Source organism: Tenrec ecaudatus, chromosome 4 (genome assembly GCF_050624435.1).
Source record: "Tenrec ecaudatus isolate mTenEca1 chromosome 4, mTenEca1.hap1, whole genome shotgun sequence".
Taxonomy (NCBI): Eukaryota; Metazoa; Chordata; class Mammalia; order Afrosoricida; family Tenrecidae; genus Tenrec; species Tenrec ecaudatus.
Window position 1 is genome coordinate 164,503,209 of NC_134533.1, and position 23,364 is coordinate 164,526,572.

A 23,364-nucleotide genomic window follows, 5' to 3' on the forward strand; every position below is an offset into this window, starting at 1 on the left:
TTTTTATCACTAAGTAGGTAAGACAGAGAACTCAATTCCTCTAAGATATTTTGTTTTCGGGTCTTGTATAGGGTTTAATAGGGATCAAACGAATGGCTTGTCCGTTGCCCTCCCATCGGCTCCAGAGGTCAAACAAAACAAAAACAAAACCAGCCTAATTATCCGCTAGGAAAGGTGCTTGATTCAGAGTCATGGGGCACAGAGTAAAAGGCTTGGAGAGGCTCCCAAGAGCTTGTGGCATTACGAAACCCCCTTTCTTTCACAGCAAAAAAAAAAGAAAAGCAGTATCATTATGATTTGGCACCAAAAGTGCTTTCAAGTACTTAAAAGAGCTTTGCAATTTCTGTACTCTGATCCATCAGCTCTCTGACCAACAAATGCGAGGTTTAATTGTTCCTGACTATTCAAAACTTTCAGAGTATCTGTACCACTGTCACAGGCAATCAAGTTTCAAATGGACTTTCATTTCAAAGACAGATGGCCCTCAACGAATACCAAGCCAGCTTGGTTACAGCTGCAAACTCTTTAGTTCAGTGACATCCCCACCTTACATTTACCTCACTTCTCATCTACAATGTGCATACACACCTGAATTTCTGTATTAGATAAAAGAGAACAATGGGCATTTTGGTTATTTAGAAGACTTTAATAAATATATTACTTAAAATGCTTGGCTATGGAAATCTATGCATACTAGAGGTTTGTGTAGAAATACATATGTAATATAAATATACATTAATATTTATATTAGAAACAAATTTAAACTTCTTCCATTGGCTTAAATTCACTGTGGAAAAAGTGGGAGACTTAATAGTGCTTCCAAAATTCCCATTGTGGTTCACCTGGGAGTGTGTGGAGTGAGAAAGTTTGAAGGAATGAGTAGAATCATTTATAGAATCCACATAACATAAATTGCTTAATATAATGCTACCATTAAATGTTAATTATTGTTTTGCTTAACACTTGATGTATAACAGGCTCACACAATGTAGTGACTTAAAATAATATCTTATATATATTTTTAAATTTTGTAAGTGAGGAAATTGGGAAGGTCTCATCGGTATGCTTTATTTCCTTCTCCATGGAAACAGGTCAGACACCTAAGGCAAAATAATACTTTTTATTGTCTTCTTCATTGGTATACTTTGGTCCTCTTTGGCCTCTTTTTTCTAGCATTGTATCCTCTGGACCACACTCCCAAATTTCCTCGTGGTCTTCCTGCTTAACTGGTCCTGACATGGTAGACTAGAAAATATTCAAGTGAGAAATCAGAGCTGATTCTGCTGTTAGTGGTCATATATATTCAATCCGTGATGAATAGACAGTCAACTTTTGTAGGTGTCTTCATCTGGCTCACACACATAGTCTCTGCATTGTCACGAGTGTTCCTCACTTTGTGACCCACTTACAATGTGGATCTAGGCTCTGTCTAGTAAATGGAAATTCCAGGCAGCAATTGAGCCTTCAATTCAGTCATCACAAGCTTGATCAACAGCTTTATTTCAAGCATGATCATCACAAAATGGATCCTTACATAAATAACTGCAATGCTTCAATCAGAAGCTGCATTTTTTTTTCAGAATTCAAGTTCTGCAAAGAAGAGTGTCTTTAATCTTTCAATCTGAGGCTTTCCACGTGGCAAAATAGCTAGCCAGTTGATAGAAGACTTGGAAACTGTGAATACATAACAGGGATCATCAATGGGAGAATGGATTTGAACTCCAGCTATCCAGTAATATGAACACACCGATATCCAGTTTAACTGTGTATCACAACAATTGTAGATAACTTTGAGACTTATGTGGGTTTCAGAATGCAACTCTGCTCATTCTGGACCTGTAATTGATCAGAAGGCAGTGGGCAGAGAGCACAAGGGAGTCCTGCATGGTTTGAAACCTTGAAAAGTAGTCATCCGGGCTGTACCTTTGCACATTACTTATTCAATCAGTATGCAAAGCAAATATCAGAGAAACTGTGCGAAGAATGCAGCATCACAATTGGAGGAAGGCTTATTAACAGCTTTCACTATGCAGATGACACAACCTTGCTTGCTGAAAGTGAGGAGGACTTGAAGCAGTTGCTGAAGAAGATCAAGGGTCATAGCCCTCAGTGTGGATTACGAGTCCATCCTCACAACTGGGCCATTGGTTAACACCAGATAAATAGAAACGATTGACGCTGTCAAGGATTTCATCTTGTTTGGATCAAGAATTAATCCTCATGAAAGTAGCACACAAGACATCAAGAGGCACATTGCATTGGCTGCATCTGTTGCATAGGACCTCGTTCAAGTGCTGAAAGAATGGGTGTTACTTTGAGCACTGAGTGCGCCTGATTCATGGCATGGTATTTTCTGTGGCCTCATATGCATCTAAAAGTTGGACATTGATTACAGATGACCCAAGAAGAATGGGTGCGTTTGAATGCTGGTGCTGGTGAAGAATAATGAAAGTGCACGGACTGCCAGAAGAACACAAAATCTGTCTTGCTACAAGTACAGCCAGACACTTTGCCTCATATACTTTGGATGTGTTATCAGGAGAGACATTTTTCTGGAAAGTGACATTATGCTTGGTACAGGAGAGGGGCAGCAAAAAGAAAAAGACCCTTGACAGACAAACTGACAGTGTGGAGGCAACAATGGGCCGAAACATAAGAACAGTTGTGAGGCTCATGCTCAGTCCTCTGAGCAGTGCTGTGTTTTGTTGTACATATGCATAGGATTGTTAGGAGTCAGAGATGGTTTGGTGGGCCTAACAGTCACGTGATACAGGTAGACACTCTTAGATTTTAGTTTAGGCCTTCCTCAGCGAATAAGGCCCAGGCTTTTAAGGTAATCTACGTGAATCCCTGGTCGAGCTGTCAGGTAAGCAACCACTGCTAGCTGCAAGTCCGTGGCTCCAACACAGCAGCTGCTTCTTGAGAAATTGATGAGCCTCTCAATTCCTGAAATGATTGACAAGCCCCCTGAAAGCCTACATAGGGTTTCTATTCATTGGACTCAACTCACTGTCAGGAATGGTTTTGGGTGTGAACCCAGAGACCAATTAAGCCAATCATGTTTATTCAGACAACATAGCGGTATGTTGTTATGGTTTCAATCAGTTCCTGCTCATAGCAACCATATGTGCAAAAGAAGAAAAAATGCCCGATGTTGCACCTACCTCACAATTGTCATTCTTCAGTCTATTGTAGCAACCACTGTGTCATTCCATTCCTCTGAGGGTCTTCTTTTCCTTGATCTTTTATTTTACCAGGCACGATGCCCTTTTCCAGGGAATGGTCTCTCCAGATAACATATCCAAAGCATATGAGACACAGTCCCCACATGCTCACTTCTAAGGAGCATTTCGGCTCCGCTTCTTCCAAGACAAAAATTTGTTTGTTCATTTGGAAGTTCATGGTGCTCAGTATTCCTCTTTGACAACATCATTCAAATGCATCAGTTTTTCGTTTGTCTTATTCGTTGTTCAACTGCTACACGAACAACAGGCAATTGAAAATCCCATGGCTTGGGTCATGTGCAACTTAATTTTCATATTTACATCACTTTGCTCATCGACACTTTAGACTAGAGAGAGGCCCTGGGCAGAGGGTTTGCCAAATGCAATAAGTTGTTTGACTTCCAGACTGCTGCATCCAGGAATATTGATTATAGATTCAATGAAAATAAAATAAAATCATTTCTCCATTTTTATGGCACTAACTATTGGTCATTTGAGAGAATTTAGGCTTTATTTACATTGAATTGTAATCCATACTGAAGATTGCAGTTTAAAAAAAATCAGCCACAATTGCTTCAAGTCCTCTCACTCTCAGCGAAGAGGTTGTGTCATCTGCAAATGACGTTGCTTATAAGCCTTCCATTATGCTGATTCCATGTTCTTCTTCTCATAGTCCAGCTTCTTGTAGTTTCTGTTCATCCTATAGATTGAATAAATGTGGTGAAAAGATACACTTCTGAGACATATCTTTCTTGATTTTCAGCTACACAGTATTCCCTTGTTTTGTTTGAAAAGCTACCTCTTAGTACATTTACGAGTTCTACATGGGCACAATAAAGTGCTTGGAATTGCCATTTTCGTCAATAGGTCAGTAGTTCGTTATGATCCACATAATCAAGTGCCTTTTCATAATCTACAAAACACAAATTAACATTTTTTTCTTTCAACCAAGATCCAGAAGACACCACATCCTCTTCTAATCCACACTAAGTTCTCTCAGTTCCCTGTCCGTGCAGCGCTGCCGCCATTGCTTTGTTACCTTCAGCAAATGTTGCTTGCATGTAATAGTAATTATATTGTTCTATAATCTGTGCATTCTGTTGTGTCACCTTTCTTTGAAACAGACAAAGTTAATGATCTCTTCTAACTGGTTTTTCAGGTAGCCGTCATCCAAATTTCTTGGCATAGGTGAGTGTGTCCAGGGCTTCATCTGCTTGTTAAAACATTTCAACTGGTATTCCATCAACTAGTGGAGCCTGGTTTTGGGCGAATGCTTTCAGTGCAGTTTGACCTTTTTCTCTCAGCGCTATTGGGTCCTGATCATGTGGTGGATCTCTTGGATTGGCTGAATGTAGACAGGTTCTTTTTGGTATTGTGACTCTGTATACTTCCATCTTCTTTGATTATTCCTGCCTCATTCAATAATGTGCCCATGAATATTGTAACAAGAGCCTTGAATTTTCTCTTTGGTTTTTCCAGTTTGAGTTATGCTGAGTGTTTTCAATGCTTATTCTTTGTAACTCCACTTTTTCACACATTTCACTATATAATGTAATTTATTTAACAGACGATATAGTGAGAAGTAAAGTTTTCCTCGGAGTGATAGCTACGGCAGTTTCATATAGAGACAAGATGATACTTGGGGCTAGGACATCCTTGTCCTGCAGTACACTATTCACATTTGACAAGGATTCCTTCCCACTCAAGTAGTTAGAGACCAATTGATCCGCACCTAAAAGGAAACAACAGGTCAGAGTCACAAGCTCCTATAGGTTTGGGGTTGAGTTTGTTCAATTCCAGTATATAGTATGTGTATTTTAAAAGGTGTGCACCTAGGAGTCATGTCAGGGGAGCAAAACACCATCAACACCTAAAGGGAAGCCTAGACAAAGCATATGTCCCTTTGTCAGAAACTTCAGTTGGCAAAAGTTATCACCAGGATAATGAGGAAGGGAACTGGAGGATCAGAAAGAGAGTTACCTGCTCCCATGTTATTTTACATGCATTTGTTTCTAATTAGTAAAATCTCCTTTGACATTTATTTTTCATTTGTCTCGGTTGAGTCAGTTCCAACTCATGATAACACCACATGTGTCATGGTAGTACAGTTTCATGAGGATTTTGTGTGCTTTAACTTTTGTACCACGCAATAATTCCCTGGAGGAGGGGAGCACTTATATGTAATATGAAAATATGTACTCTTCAGGAGCCCTGGTGGCAAAGCATGTTATTTCTTAGGTTGCTAACTTCAAGGATAGTAGTTTGAAACCAACAGCCACTTCAAAGGAGAAACATGAGGCTCTCTACTCCCATGATTTCCAGTTTGGGAAACCCACAGAGGCTGTTTTACATTGTTCTATAGGGTTGTTATAGGGCAGCATTGACTAGATGGTAATGAATGTGTTTGTTTATTTTATTTCTTAATCTTCTATTGATTCAGTTATAGAAGAAATAGCATTAGTATATTGATTTGGCACAAAGAGCCAAACCCTCATTGTGACTTTGCCTTTTTTCTCCTCTCTGATTACTACTCAAATTTCATTAGCTGATTCTAATTTTGTTTCTTCGACAAGCCTGTGTAGGATATGAGTTGGGCAGTATTATTTTAATTCCTTCCTTTTCCCAAGTTTCCAATATATTCAGATGAGTGCATGTAGCCCTTCATGTCCCTTGGGAAAGGGGAACTCTCAGTGTGACCCCTAAACTTGAAAGAAGCTGAGGCTGGGGTAGAGAGGACTGGAGGACAGAGGCACAGATGAGAACAGCTCCTTGCCGGTAGACAGGCTTCATTTTCTTCTGGTTGCTTGATCAAATTAATTACCAATGTTTTCATATACTGTTTGAAAATTCTATAATGGATGATCAGGTTTCTATAGATGACAATAGATCGTCCACCGCCTTGTTCAGCCACCACTGCTACTTTGCTTTGTGACAGAGATAGTGAAGGTTACACTCTCTCTGATTCAGATTTGGGTTGCACGGATGCGATATTCTTTGAGAAGTTTAACTGCTCAGGGCATTTGATACTTCATTGATTGATGTCTGTATAGTGACTAAGGGCATGTTTCAAAGAGTCAGACATGACTGTAAATATTTATTTACATTTCTTGGGTCGTGTATTATTCTGGAGTGGATTACTTCCTTTAGTTTTGGACACTGAGTTGGTCGATACAGCATCAAATATAAATAAATATATCATATATGATTTTGTGATGAATTTAATTATGTTCCCCAAAAATATGTGTTGTAAATATAAACCCCTATACCTGTGGTTATAATTCCAATCGAGAATAGATTTTCTTTGCAATGTTAATGAGATGGTTTTAATGTTGGGATTGACTTTAATCTCATTTGCTATGTACAAGGAATAAAAGAAGTAAATGAGCAAGCAAAGTAGGAAATGAAACATCACAGTAGATCATCCAAGACACAAGGACCTTCCCCTATAGCCAACAGAGAAAGAGAGCCTTATTCTAAATCCAGCACCAGAATTGGAAATTCTAGCCCTCAACAGTGTGAAGAAATGATTTTTGCATCTTAAAACCACCCATTTGTGGCATTTCTGTTGTGGCACCAACAGGTAACGAAAGCAGAATTTGGTACCAGACAGTGGCAGAGCAGCTGTGAAAATGTGGTCATTTGGGTAATGGGTGGAGACTGGAGGTTTTTATGTGTTTGCTTAATACAAAAGTCCTGTATTGCATTGAAGAGACTATTGGTAGAATTATAGATAACCAAGGGAATTCGGGTGAAGGCTAAACTGGAGATAAGGAGAGTCATAGAGCAAGTTTCTGTCCTCCTAGAGAATACAGGTGCCACCATTAACAGAATGTTGCAAGACAAGGGAACATTAACTTTTATTCTGGTGAGATTTTAAAAAGAAATTATAAGCATAGTATTGGACAGGGGAGAAAATACGTTGCCTGTTATGAAATGGCAAAGAGTTCATCTAAAATATGTTCAAATGTTTGATGTAATGTCAAAATGTTAAGTTTTATGCTTGAATATTTGGCCGAGGAGCTTTCTTAGATCTTAAAGGGGCAGTGTGGTTATTCCCAAACCCTGATACTAAAATCTGAGAGGAAAGCAATGAACTTAAAAGGAACAACAAAATGTTCAAAATGAAAACAGAAATATAGATTATACACAAATAGACAAGACTTTGATAACCATGAAGAGGCCAGGCATGGGGGTGGGGACAGGGAATGGGGAAGGGTGGGTGGGAGAGGGGGGAAATAGAGGGTTTAACAGGGAAAGTATAATAAAAAATGAAACAAAATAAAATAAAAACTGCTCCATGGGGAGTAAAAAAGAAAGAAAACCCTCTGATTTCTTGCCGCTCAGCTGTAAGTATTGGGTTGGCGTGGCTGTGGTTGTTACATAATCTGGTGTCAACTTGTGGAGGGTGGAGTCTAGCCTGTCAATCAGATTGCAGCTTGGTGACCTCATCTGGAGGCACCACCGAGATAAGTAGCTCGCAGAGGCGGGACACAGATACACTCAGTGCAAGACATTCCTGTTGAAAAGACACACGGAGTTACACCAGAGCCCTGGAGCTGAAGGAGCCACATGGAGACCCACGCCAATGCTGAGTTGCTTCCACTGCCACTGAATCCACAAGATTTTCTACCCACTGGCCTGTGATCTTCCTGCATTTAGCGTCATTGCATGTGTTGTGTGAGTCTAAAGAGGATTTTATAGATTGGTATTAGACATATGGGCTAATATTGGACTTGTGGACTTGATCTGGACAGGGATAGGACATTTTCTCAATATTCAAATGCTCTTGTATATGAAGCTCTTTCTTATACACATGTGAGTGTCTATGAATTTGTTTCTCTAGTCCACTTTGACTGACACAGTGGCTAATAAAGGAGGAAAAGTAAAACTGAATGGACTTGGAGTCTTTAGCGCTATAAAAGTTCATTTCAAACATATGGGAAAAAAGAAAGAAAGGAAAAAAGATCTTGACGATATAGAGATTTCTGTCCAACAATTAAGTACTTGAGCCCTAGAAATTTTAGCAAGGATACAGCTATCTGAGTTTTAGTTAAAGAGGTTGTACTGTGACTGAGGACTTGCCTTAGTATGGGATGATGTGACTGCCACAGAGATCTAACCAACTAGCACAGCAGAAACAATAACCAGTAACAGCATAGAAGGGCACAGAGACAGGACAAAAGTAAACGATGCTGCCTGCCGATTAGATTTCTACAGGCAGTAACAAGGCCAAAGGAGCCACTTCTTTTGTCATCCACATAAAAATGAAGGGGGTGGGCATTTTTGGAGCAGGTTAGGGATCAGCAGAACTGTTGAAATGATCATTAGCAACAAGACTACTCTAGTCCCCAGGGCTGAGGCCACCATCTCCGTCTCCTGTATCTCAAACTCAGAGCCAATTGCTTGATGGGTTTTCTAGAGTCAAATCTTTACTAATTTGATTCAGTGAAGTATGTTACTCATTTTTAGGCCTGTGCTCTGGAGTAGCACAGCCAATTTATAACTCTAATTTAGAGAGAAAAAGAGAAATCTATTAGATGGTGACTCCAGCAAGGACAGTGTCCTGATGGAATCCCATTTGAAATCAGAACACATAGATATCATGTACCTTTTTCTTTAGAATTTGCACCTTAGTAGATCCACATAAAGATGTTTTATATGAACTCAGGTTTCTGGCTAAACGTGAAATGCAGTTATTGACCATGGTCAAATAGAAAAATAAAGTTCTATACATCAGAAGCCAATCTCAGATCTCTTTGTTGATGAAAGAGACATCAGGAATTAACTTTTTGAGATTATTCTCAAAGTCATCTGTAAGTTCTTTCCAGAAGCATCATGCTGCCTCTGAGCCACACAGCATATCTTAAAAATTCAAAAGGAAGTGAGGTTGGGTCAAGGAAAAACTGACATGAGTTATGCTAACTGCAGTAAGTAAAAAAAAATTGAGTTACATTACATTTATGCAAAAGTATTGATTTAGAGTAAGCAGATAGAGATGAGGATATTTATGCCACACAATATAGCAGTCATCAAAGAACCAAGAAACAAGGACCTTCTCCCACAGTTAACAGAGAGAAAGCTTTCCTGCATGTGGATTTCTTGGCTCCTATGCTTTGAGAAAATAAACATCTGTTTCTTAAACAAACCCACTTATGACATTTCTGTTACTGACACACAATATAACTAAGACTTTTTATTTTCCACTAAGCCATTTTTTAACAGATATTTTTCTTTCTTAGGAAATTCTCCACAGAGAACTAAAGCTGTCTTATTATAGCCAGGTAATACAGAATGGGTAATAGAAGAAGGTAGTTCTACCTATCAATTACGACCATGTGATCAATTGCAAAAGTGAGGTTTGTAATTGTCGATGTATTTTCTTTTCATGTCCTTATTGCATATCTTACTTTTGTTTAGGTATGATATATCAGATACAATTGGACTCGGTGTGTTTTCATTTATATGTATGATAGATGATTGATGATAAGTATAAGTGTGATTTCATAAATGTCCAGAAATTATATAAGTATATATGGCTAAAGAATTGTGTATAGGTGCCAGGTTAGCAAGGGGTGGATTGAGATAGATAGTTTATTGTGCCAGCCTGGCCAATAAACACATGTGGGATTAATTGAAGGGCGGAGAGATAAATGGCTCGGTGAGCCTCACCTTTCTTGTCTCTTGCTTTTTGACAATCAGACCAGGGTGCGGCTGCCTTGCTTGTTCTGTGCCTCAATTTGCAAGCTACACTACCTGTGGGACACCTAAACTGTGGATGGTGTCACTGTAATTTGAGGCCCCTTTAAGACCTGCCTTTCCAGAGAATTGAAATATACATCTCTGGAGTTGGGGACTGACTGTTGGTGACCTCGCTGGTGGTTAGTGACCTGCCTTGCTGTTTGCTGCCTGTGCTGAGATAGCCTAAATCTCTCCACAGAGGACTACCTGGTGGCCCTCAAGACTTGAAGGACTGCCAGTGTCTCACAACTCTCTCACGGGAGTGAGTTGCACTGAGTCATTTGTACTGTTTTATAATATAACTGTTCATTTCTTGTATTATATATTTATCTATCTGTATATAATTTATCAGTTCACTTCTTGTGTTATCTATCTATGTTATATATATATATATATATATTATATTATATATATAATTATCAGCAATCTGGTTTTGTCTCTCTAGAGAGCCCTGTGTAACACACATGGGAAGAAATAACCAAAAAATGGTCCACAAAACTATGAATGTTTTAAAATCATGTCCAATGATATCTCAGGCTAGCACAATGAAAGGCAGGAAGGGCTGATCTATATCACGACTCCGTTACCATTAGTTTTTCTTTCATTCCATCTCTCAAAGCAGCTCTGGGCATAGTGGGCCATGTGCTGTGAAGCTTCCTGCAAGGTGAGCGGTTCAAACTCAGCAGCCATTCCAGGAGAGAACAATCAGGCTTCCTGCTCTCTTAAAGCCCAGGAATGGTTCTGCTCTGCCCCATGGAGTCGCCATGATTTGGACCTGGCAATGGTTTGGCTCTTGGGAAACCACCAATTTCTAGTGAATTTTTGAGTTTCACTCTGATGGTTATGAATTTTCCTATTTGTGCTGGCTGGGTTTATGTGCATTTTTAAAGTGGGTGTTGCTGTGGACGTGGGGTTTGCCTTCAGGAGGCAAAGGAGCCATTGTCCCTGGAGAAGATCTAGCAACAACCAGGGTAGCTAATTTTTTTTAGCTATTTCTGGATCCAGCCAATGATAAGCTTTCCCCATTTCCATTATTAACAATAAAATGAAGAACATATTTATTCTCCCAAAGAACCATGTTGTTTATTTAACATATTCCGATTACCATAGACTTCTCCTAAGTCCTGTTAATTAGCCTGTGCAAGCTCTTTGTCTCATTTCATTTCAGAAAGTCATGTAAGCAATACCCCATCCTTGCTGACAGAAATGTCAAGATCTATGCAGAATGTGAGGGTTTTTTTGTTCGGAGTGAATAGGTTATCCTGAGAGAGTTTCCACCGATGCTGCTCGTAGAGCTCCAGCTCCTGTGTTAGAGACGGGGTGCAGTTAGCGCTCACAGCAACCGCAGCAGGCCGGAACCCGCAGATTTGCACAGATTTCCCAAAATCAATCCCCAGAAGGTGACACAAAACCAAGTTCATTACCATAAAGTTAATTGTAATTGACAGCAACACTATCAATCAAAGTAAAATCCCCTCCTAAGGTTTACCAGGGTATAATCTTTATTGAAACAGACTCACCATCTTTCGCCTGTGAAGTGTCTTTGTGTGTGTGTGTGTGTGTGTGTGTGTGTGTGTGTGTGTGTGTTTCACATTACCAATCCTTTGGTTAGTAATTGAGATCATAACCTCTGCACCACCATGGATTCCTGGGAGATGAAGAGACCTGGAGAAACACGTCTGCGTGGGGAAGATATGTTACAGGACAAGAACCTTGAGAGTGTATAACGGGCAGTAAACCTGACAATCATTTGCCCTATAGATAAACATTACCTCTTTCTTCCAAGGTTGTTTACTATAAAAACAGCACTAAAACGATTCTCTGAAAATAGGTGCTGTCAGAGTCTTACTTGCAAAATACTGAGAGAGCAAGAAAAAAAGAAATATGTGTAGTAGATTAAGGAGAATAAAGAAATACGGAAGTTAAATACAATGTGAGAGACTGGATTGGATCCTGGACTGAAAGCATGAATTATGAAATGTGTATATGAATTAAAGATTTTACGACAATATCATTTTCCTTTACTTATTTTCTTACTACAGTTTTGTAAGGGAATGCTATTACCAGAAACAAATAGACAAGGATTTAGTGGGAATGGATACATTATCTCCAAATTATGGTTAATAATAGATGAAAAACTAATTATACATTGACCTCTAACATATTTTTGTGAAAATATTAAAGAATTTTATATTTGGCTAGAAATCTATCTATAGGTCAAAGAAAAAGATGTAAAATTAACAAGCACATGTTATTTTGTACACTCTAGTATATTAGGAACACTTGGAAAATATTCCCTTGTAAAATAAGGGAATAACTAAAATTTGAATTTTGTTTTATGGGAATTGGTACTGTTTACTAAATCATGAGGACTGAGATTCATGTACAGCTAAGCTATGCAAAGCAAGAGCTCTGTGTATGTGTATAGAGATAGAAAATGACCAAGAGAGAAAATAAAGCAAATGGAAAAATATATTATAAAGTGTGTTATAGGATATATAGGCATCTCTTGTATAATTCATGCTGTTTGTTTTGAAATTTAATATTTTTATCAAAATAAAATGTTTAAAATATAAACATACTAAATATTCATATTGCTGTGTTCAGACTGGGAATCCTGATGGTATCGCAAGTAAAGCCTAGAACTACGAATTGCAAGGTCAACAGTTTGAACTCTCCAACGGGTCTGTGGAAGAAAGATGAGGCTTCCTGCTGCCAAAAAGATTCATAACCCTGGAAACCCAAAGGGGCAGTTCTACACATCCTATTGGATCACTGAGTCAGATTCACCTCAATGGTAGTATGATGTTTTTTAATGTTTTTTATTCACACTATATTTTGACATTAGACATATGGAGACAGAGAAAAATTACAATCAAAATGATGGAAAGTACATACAAGGCTAATTAAATGAAAAAAGGTGCAATTAAATTAATTTTAGGCAGAAGACCTAAATGAAGACGACTTCATGGAAATTAGGTCTATTTCAGTATTAACACGCACTTTGTGATAATTTAAATGTTTTACATAACAGCTTAAAATCACTATGTAGCTTGTAAATTGGATCAAAATACACGAGAACCTTAATACTGACAGGAATGAAATATACAAACACACCTGTCGCAAATGTGTTCAGATCGACTTGAATGCAATTATCAACAAAAGTCTCTCTTACAAACTGATAAACTAAAAGTCAAGAAAAAATTCAAAATTCTTAAAAACTACAAATCCAACATAATCAATCATTAATATTACATGTAAGCAAAGATTGCTGATGATAATTCAAAATGTTTGCAGTGTTACATCAATAGGTAAGGGACAGGAATTCAGAGTGCACGCCAAAGAGGATGTGGGAAGAAGGATATCATTGTTGATGTAAGATAAATTTTCGCTGAAAATAGAGAAAATATTTGATTAAAAACCAACAACGACAGAACAGTCTAGGAGGCTGGGGACCATATCTGATTTCTTCTGACTTCCAAAAGTAGAGAGGAGGTGAGTTATCACCATCAAGCTCCCCTTACCAATCTGACAAACTATTCCTGCTACACTAGTCTCTACTTCTATGATACATTTACTAATTCATTTCAATTGTAATATGGAACTCAAAAACAACATCTTTGATTATGCAACTTATGGGAGGTTACAGGTTAATATTTAAATGAGAAATGCTCAGGAGATTTTTGTTTATTCAGAAGAGACTCTTCTCAAAGTTGCCTGTAAGCAGGCTTCACACTGGCCTTCAGCAACTTCTCCTGGCCACTGCCATGTTGGGCAATGTTACAAACTTTTAAGGCTTCAAATAAATGCCCCATTAACCCCCAACCCTGGTGAGGCCCCAGCCTGAAATGAAAGTGCTCAACTTGACCTCTGTGAGTCAGCAAATTTCATAGCCTGGAGGCACCACCGCCACAGAAAGGTTTCTGCCCCCAAGGAATTGTGCTTTACCTGCTCCTTGAACTCAGAAGTCAACCATTCTGCTGCATGCACTAACTCTCAGTTCTGTTCCTCCACCGTGTCTCAGGTGCAGCAGCTTTTCCTCCCCATGGGTCAAGGAGATTCAATTCATAGGTAACTCAGGGCCCAAAGATGGTTTGCACTGACAATTCTCCATTCTCGATGGTAGTGGCATCTATCTTCGTTCCTGCAATGAAAATGACTCATTGTAGGTCCATGATGTAAGTCAAGGCGATGAAAAATAGGACCAATTCCCTTCATAGATTTACAAATGTTCACAACCATAAAGAATTCTTTCTTTTTTTTAAAAAAACATTTTATTAGGGACTCATACAACTCTTATCTCCATCCATGCATACATTGATTGTGTAAAGCATATCTGTACATTCTTTGCCCTCATCATTTTCAAAGTATTTGCTCTCCACTTAAGCCCTTTGCATCAAGTCCTCTTTTTTTTTCAACCACAAAAAAATTCTATTAACAGTTTCATACAATTGATTTTTTTATCCTATCAGTATCTTCTCCAACCTTCTCTGATGTGGTTTCATCCGGGAAAGATTGCTTGGTGGAAGGTAGGAAGACCATGGCTGGAAGAGCCAGGTAAAGTAAAGCATGGGTCGCAATGCCAGAAAGATGCCTTCTGTATTTTATTGACTATACACAGGAATTTGACGCTTTAATAAAATGCGGATCATAATGCAAATAACGGGAATTTGAGAACACTGCATTGTGCACATATGGAACTTGAATGCAAACCAAGAGACAGTTGTTTAAACAGAATAAGGAGATATTGGATGGTTTAAAAGCAGGGAAGGAGAGTGTCGAGTTTTTATTTTCTCATCATACTTATTCAATCTATAGTCTGAGCAACCACCGCTTGTCTGTCAGCTGGTCATTCTGTGGTGGCCTGTGTGTTGCTGTGATGCTGGACGCTGTGCCACCGGTATTTCAAATGTCAGCGGGGACACCCAAAGGGAACAGCTGTCAGCAGAGCTTCCAGATTAAAAATAGGCTATGAAGAAGGAAGAGATTGTCCACTTCTGTGGTTTTAGCCCTGAAAAGTTTATGAAGAGATGCAAAACAGTGTCAGATACTTAAAACTTCATGAAAAGAAGCAAAGCCTTGTTAGAACGAGTGCCAGAAGATGAGCCCTTAAGGTTATGATGGGAAAGAAAGAAAAGGTCCAAGTAGATGTCACATGAGACTCTGAAAATTGCTCTTAATTCTCGAGTAGCTAAAGCAAATGAAAGAAAGGATTAAGTCAAATAGAATATCAAATATTAATCAGGAAATGTGTATAGACCTAGAGTCAAAAAAACAAAACAAGAAGAATATATTCAGCATTTCTTAAACTGAAATAGCACAGGAAAAAAATCAAGCCTCAAGTTGAAATATTGAAAGATTTTATGGGCAAAATATTGAATTATGCAGAAAACATTCAAAGATGGAAAAATTACACAGAGTCACTGTGCCAAAAAGAACTAGACAACATTCCACCAGTTCAGTAAGTAATATATGAAGAAAAAGTAATGGCGCTGAAGGGAAGCATTCAAGCCAGAAGGAAAACATTAGCCGAAAAATGCTTCCTGGAATTGATGGAAGAGAAAATGAAATGTTTCAACATGCTGAGGCAGCAACGCCAGTCATCTATGCCAGGGAAGTTAAAATTCAGTGAGTTGGTCAACTGTGTGGAAGAGATCAATATTTGTGTCCATTCCAAAGAAAGGTGACCCAAATGGATGCAGATAATAAAACAATATCGCTAATATCACAGGCAAGTAAAATTTTGATAAAGATCATCCAATAACATATATCCCTGTGCAAGCAGAGGGTCAGGCTGGATCCAGAAGAGGACATGAAACAAGGAATATCATTTCTGATGCCCAATGGCTCTTGGGTGAAAGCAGAGAAAACCAGAAAGACCATGTAAAGCCTTTTCATTATGTGTATCATAACAAACTCTGAATAGTGTTAAAAAGAATGGGAATTCTTGAACACGTCATTATGCTCATGTGGAAAAGGTACATGGATCAAAAAATAGCTGTGGCAACAGAACATGGTTTATAATCAGGAAAGGTATTTGTCAGGGTTGAATCCCCTCACCATACTTATTCAATGTAGGTGCTGATCCACTCATCCGAGAAACTGGATTATATAAAGGAAATGTGGCATCAGGATTGGAGGAAGGCTTATTAACAACCTGCTACATGCAAATGACACAACCTTGCTTGCTGAAAATGAAGAGGACTTAAATCACTTGCGAATGAAGATCAAGATTGCAGCCTTCAGTGTCGATCACAACTCAATGTTGTTAAGACTAAAATTCTCACATCTAGACCAGTACATAACATCATGATAAACTGAGAAAAAGTTGAAGCTGTCAAGGATCTTGTCTTACTTGGACCCATAGCTCATGAAATCAGTCATCAAGAGATTAAGAGATGCATTGCACTGGGTGAATCTGCTGCACAAGACCCTTTTAGAATATTGAAAAGAAAGATGTCACTTTGAGGACTAGGAGGCATCTGACCCAAGCCATGGTGTTTTTAATTGCCTCATACACATGGAGAAGGTGGACATTGACTAAGAAGACTGAAGAAAATCAAAGCACCTGAATTGTGGTGCTGACCAAAAATGCTGTGTGTCCCGTGGACTGACAGAGGACAACTGATCAGTCTTGGAGAAGGTCAGCCGGAGGTGGCACAAGGATGACAATGTTTCATCGAAAATACTTTGGAAATGTGGTCCGGAGAGATCAATCCCTGGAGGAGGAGAGCATGTTTGGTAAAGTGGGGGGGGTTATTGAAAAAGAGGAATGCCCTCAATGAGATGGATTGACACAAGTCCTTCAACGATGACGTCAAGCATGGGAGCAATTGTGCAGGTGACGCATAACCGGGCAGTGGCTTCTTCTATTGTGTATAGATAGGATGGATAAGGGTCAGAACTGACTTGATGACTCCTAACACCAACAACCACAATAACAACATGTGTAGTTGACATGATCTTGCTTGATTCCATCCATTTAATTGTTTAAAATGACTACTCTAACTAATCTAGCTAATGAGCCCTGGAGAAATGGTGGTTCTGAAGTGGGCTGCTAAATGCAGACAGATGTTTTAAACCACTAGCTGTTCCACTCCTGACCAGAGTGGTGGTCTTGGAAACCAACCAGGCAGTTCTGCCTCATCACTCTGAATCAGAATCAACTTGTTGAAAGTGTGTGAGATTCAAGCTATAACCTTGAACATTCCCACCTAATGGGTCTGGGTAAGGAAGCAGGGGAAGATGCTGGTTGGGTTATATGATTCAGCTGTGAGTTATTGTTAACACGGTTAATTGTGATCCTAGGGTATAAAATGAGTAATCTCAGAAGCAGGAAGGTGATCTTACTATTAGCAAGAGAGAGGAGCTTATCTTTTGGACTCTGGGATCCCTGCACATTGAATTGTCTCCTCCCACCTTCTCACTAATGGTATCGCTGCTCCCATTATGGTTACTGAGGGGTTTATTTGTCCCACATTCCGTCTGTCCTGGATTTCATGTGTCAATAGCTCTTATCTGTACCAGTGTACATGCTCTGGTCTAGTTGGATTTGTAAGACAGAACTGGGATCCTGATAGTGGGGGGAGGAAACCTTAAAGAACTACAGGAATGTTGTCTTTCGTAGGTGTTCTGCTGCCTCCTGGTGGATTTGTTCCTTCTTTGTGACCCTTCTGTGAGAGGATGTCTAATTGTCTACAGATGGAGTTGGTGTCTCCACAGAGCCCCATCATTTAAATCAATATAATTATTTATTGGGGAGTCTTCTGATGCCTGATACCTGACGACACCTTGTGACCAGACAGGCTTGTGCGCTTCTTCCCCATGGGCTTTCTTCACCACATTTGCTTATGCACCCATTTGGACTTCAGTGATAGAGTCAGGACCATGAGGAACATGAGCATCACAGAGTGCCAGATTATTAGAACAAAGTGCTTTTGCACTGAGGGAGTACTTGAGTAGAGACCCTTTGTCTGTCTGCTACCTTAATTCTTAACATTTAAATATATCTACATAGACTTATATCCATATCTTAATATATTAATATATTTACATACATATGTGCTTATTTGTGCCACTGTAAATGTTTTTTTTTCCTGCTAGTTCTTTCCTCTATTTCTTTTTACTTTCCTTCTGTCCCTGTATCATGTTCGACCTTCACAGGGCTCTCCGTAATTTCTATCAACTACACTGCACTTGAACAAACCCCATCAGGCATTCTACACCCTCCTTGCCATAGATTTTAGATCTCTTGTTCTTCCCTTGTCCCTGAGTTTGTTGGCTCTCCCTCCCTCTTCCCCCACATCTTCTTCTTGCATGCCCCTCCCACTCCAAGAGCCATCAGCCCTGTTGTTTTCTGCAGGATTGTTTATCCTGCCTGTCTTATATGGATAGAAATGGGGTGGGGTATGTGTGCCTATAAATAGTTCCAGGTCTGTATGCTGAACCTTATGAATGTTTTCCAATCTGCTCTGGTGAGGTGCCAAGACCTGCCCACTGATTCCAAAGTCTATTTTCGGGATTCCTCATGGATTGTGTTGCTTTGTTCCCCTTGCTGCTCTGTTACACTCCCTTTGAGTTTCACCCAATATGAGGGCATCAGACCGGGCACAATTTCTGCACTGTGTCTCCAGGGCTGTCCCCGAAGAACTGTGTGTGAGTCAGTGAGGGAGCATCATGTCTCATGGTGGGGCCAGCTTTAACGTCTTCTCTGTGCATTGGCAGAAGAAATGCCAACCTGGAAGCTTGATGGGTCAGGATGTGATTCTCTCTATCTATCTATCTCTCACTTTCTCCCCTTGCCCTGCTTAGTTTGCACTCACGTGGTCTGGACAGACCCACCACTCTCCCAGGGCTGTCTCTTCAGTGCTGTCCTCTGTAGTGCATTCTTCTACAGTTGACTTAGCTGGAATCGGGACAGGCCCCAGAGACCTGTTACTTGCCTGCTTCATGCAGGTTTGCTACCCTCAAGACTTGCTGCCCCAAGTTGAGATCTAATTCCTCTCTCCTTTTCATGTGGAGATATGAACAATATCCTCCCCATGAGTGGGTGAGTGCCCTGTTCACCTACTTCCCAAGTCCTCTCTCTCTCTTTTCTTCTCCTATTTAATTGACTGCCATATGCATTGCTAATTTGGGTCTGACCCCTGCCAGATTGCCTGGACCTCACTCACCCTATGAATGTACGCATTTGGTGGCTTTTCCCCATTTGGCGGCTTTCCCCCTATACTCCTTGTGCTTTTTAAGCTTACCTCAGTGAGCTCATATTATACATGTCTTTTGTGCTTGACTTACTTCACTTACCATAATTTCCTCCAACTCTTCCCATTAGATGATGTGTTTCAAGGGTTCATCACTGCTTTCTGGGGATTCAAACACTCCATTGATGTATATACCAGAGTTTTTAAATTCATTCTTTGGTTGAGGGAAATTTAGGTTGTTTCCAATTCTTTGCGATTATGAACTGTGCTGCAATTAACATTGGAGTACATATGTCTGGTTGTGTTCTGTTTCTTACTTCTGGGTATATGTCTAGTGGGAGGATTGTTGGGCCATATGAGAACTTGATTTTCACTTGTTTTAGGTAACACCAAATTGATTTCCATAACGGCTGCACATACTTACAGGTCCACCAGCAGTGGATGAGAGTTTCCACCTCACCAACCCCCCTGCAGCACTTGTTGCTTTCTGATTTTTTAAAAACTTGGTCTATCTTTGAGGATGTTTGTTGGTATCTCATAGGTGTTTTAATTTGCATTTTGCTTATGGCTAATGATCAGGAATATTTTCTTATATGTTTATTGGTGATTCAGATTTCTGCTCTTGTGAAACTTCAGTTCAGGTATTTTGCCCACCTCCTCAATGGGCTATTTGTTTTTTCTAATTGTAGGCTAGCAGAGTATTGTAGATTTTAGTAATAAGCCCTTTGTCTGATGTGTCAATGCTAAAGATGTTTTCCCAGTCTGTAGTTTCTCTTATTACTCTCTAGGTGAATTATTTTGATATATGCAGGTGTTTTATCTTCAGTATATCCTTGTCAATTTGTGCTTGTTAATTTGTGCATCCTCTGTCAGGATAGCAGCTGGATCTCCATAGGAACCATTATCAGTAGGGTGTGAACTCCACCTACAGGAACCAAATACATGACTACAGGCCTGTCCATTGTCCTTAACAGCAAAGAGTGGGGCCTGCCATAGTCTGGTGACTGACTGTGTTCAGGGAGGATGTCTGTAAGTATCTGACCTCCCCCCACAATTCCCCTTTTTGTTTTACATTTAAGATTCAAAAGAGCCACATGGTGACATGGTTATTTTCTGTACATTACAAGCTGTCAACACAAAACTTCATGATCCAATTAATATAGCTAAAAATTCAGACTGATAGCAAACATTTGAATCCAGGTGCTGGGGATAAAGTCCCCCGGTGCCCATCTGCTATTGGAGGAAGATGTGAGAGGGATTGGATGCCACGGTGGGAAGAAATAGAGCCAATAGAGTCTGCTTCTATAGGGAGAATGAATCAGCCACGTGCTCATTTTAAGGCATCACAGCTTTAAGGGGAGAAACTCTGGACACGATAGACAACCGCAGAAACATGTACCTGGACTATATCTCCAACTACCAGAGTGGCAGTCTTCCTGGCATGGAATACTAGTCTTCCAGATTCCCTCCGTACCAGTCAGGGAATAAGTCCCAGTTTTATTTCCCTCAATGCTAGTAGCCCACATTTCCCCTTTGTGCATTGCATTTAAGATTGAATAGTGTCACAGAGGCAACATGGTCTCTCTTCATACCTCTTAGCTTCCTACAGAAGCGACATGAGACTGCAACCATCAAAAGTATGATGAATAAGCAACGCAGTCAGATTGGAACTTAAGCTATGGGAAATGCTTTGAACCAAGCGCGTGGGATCTAGTCTCTTTCTATGCCAGCCACCATTTGTTTAAATACCTCAGCTAGGGAATGCCTTAAATCCACCCTTGAACGTATCCTTATTAAGCTGATGAACATCTAATGAAAAGTTTCCCTTAACCCCTTGCACATGTTTCCTAATCAAATCCCAATCGTGCAATGTGACATTATATAGGTAAAGAGTTACATCAAAATCAGTTACATTCCAATCACATTATAGCATTGACAGGTCCAAAATCTTGATTTTTCAGCGAAACAGTCTGTAGTAATAGTCCAGTCACTATTTTATAAAATGTTCAGTTTTGATAGAGTCCCAGAGTGTCCCTTAGACAGCATCAGCAATGGACAGCAAACGCCATTCTCAGGAATCTGTGAATCTTCTTGACATTTGGAATAACTTCAGTAAGCAGGACAGGGTCAGCTTCCCTCCTTTCTTCTGGGTCTTGCTGGTTAAGAGAAATCCACCTATCTCTTTTGTCTGTGAATATATAAACAAATAGCCACTCCCTTCGGGGTGTTATTAACCTGAAAAGGGAATTATGATTAAGCTTTTGTGGTTCCTTCATGTCCATCTTTCTCCGAATGTAGTTTCATCCTTCTAAAGGGAGTTCATCAGCTTTATTCTGCAAAAATATAGCTTTATTCTGTATAGCCCTTTCTCCAGGTGACAAATGGACCTGGCTCCCAAATGTGATTCCCATCATCTTGGGACTTCTTAACAGCTTTCTCTGTAGAAGTGAAAATGTATTTATTTGCCCTAATTTAATTACAAGCTTTGTAAGGTCTCTCTCTCCTGGCTAGATTTCAGCATCGGTCCTCGGCTCCACGCGAGAAAGATTTCACGCCGAAGCCTGGCTCGTGATCCAAGTGAATTTAATGAGAGTTAAAAGAAGCCTTAGGTTTTACATGGCACCCATTAAGATTCCTTTGACCATGCGGCCTGGCAGAGACTGTCCCAGGTCATGAAAGGATCTCTCTCCTCCAATGAAGATGACCAGACCAGCCAAGCAAGACCCCTCTCCCTCTTGGTCCCTGCCTTTTCAAGGGTTCCCGGGGGAGGCGTGGTGAACGTCCCCAGGTCGATCCCATTGGCTGAATTGCAGTCACCTGGCCCTGGTGGGTTGCTTCAGGTGTAACGCCATCCGAGCCCAATGGCGGGAAAATCCAGCTTTCCTATGCTGGCTCTCCTGGGCATGCGTCAGTGGACTTCCCAATTCCCTAGGCTAAGCTGCCTAACAGTTCTTTTAGGATCAGTCCCCAATTGTCACTCTTAATCATTTCTGACCTAATCACAGCTTTTGGCTTTTCCTCACAATTCTGATCAACTCCGGTATCATTTTTGATTCCTTGAGTAATTTGGTTAAATCTTCCTGACAAAAACTGTATTACTCTTTCAATAAGAGGCTCCTGCTTTTTAGACTCAAACTGCTGTGAGGATGTCTGAGCCATCTCTTGGTTAGTCAAACTGTAAGGTCTCTCTCTCAGGGCTAGATTTACACCTCCGTCCTTGGCTCCACACGAGAAAGAATTCACGCCGAAGCCTGGATAGTGATCCAAGTGAATTTAATGAGAGTTAAAAGAAGCTTCAGGTTTTACGCGGCACCCATAGGATTCCCTTTTGACCTTGCGGCCTGGCAGAGACTGCTCAGGGTCATGCAAAGATCTCTCTCCCAAGTTTCCTCCGAAACAAGACCAGACAAGACCACTCTCCCTCTCGGTTGCTGCCTTTTTAAGGGTTCCCGGGGGAGGTGTGGTGAACGACCCCAGGTCGATCCCATTGGCTGAATTGCAATCACCTGGCCCAGGTGGACTGATCCAGGTTTAACGCCCATCCGTGCCCACCAGCGGGAAAATCCAGCTTTGTCCTATGCTCGCTCTCCTGGGCATGCGTCAATGGACATCCCAATCCCTATGCTAAACTACCTAACAAAACCAACTGCAGTGAGAATGTTAGGCAGGCTAGCACGGGGCTAGAAAATGTCCACTAACGCATGCCCAGAGGGCCAAGCCAAGGAAACAAAGGAGTGGCACTGCACATGCTCAGAGGTTCAGGTTTCCCGCTGGTAGGCATGGGTGGGCACTGAATCTGGATTGGCCCACCTAGGCCACCTGGATTGGTCCACCAAGGTCAGGTGAATTCAATTCAGCCAATGGGGTTGATCAGGGGTCATTCACCATGCCTCCCCATGGAATCCTCGAAAAGGCAGGAGCCCAGAGTCAAGAGAGACACTTTTGCGTGATACGGTCAGTTTCCAGCCAGGCTGCATGTTCGGAAGGAGTCCTATGGGTGCCGTGTAAACCTGAACCTTCTAACTCTCATAAAACTCACTTGGATCACGCACCAGGCTACTGCGTGAATTCTTTCTCACCTGGAGCCAAGGACTGAGGTATAACTCTAACTCCAGAGAGATCTAACAAGAACAGAGACTGGGGTTCTGCAAGTTTGGCTAGGTCTGGTCTCCTGCTGTGAGGCTGGGTGATACCTGCGATTT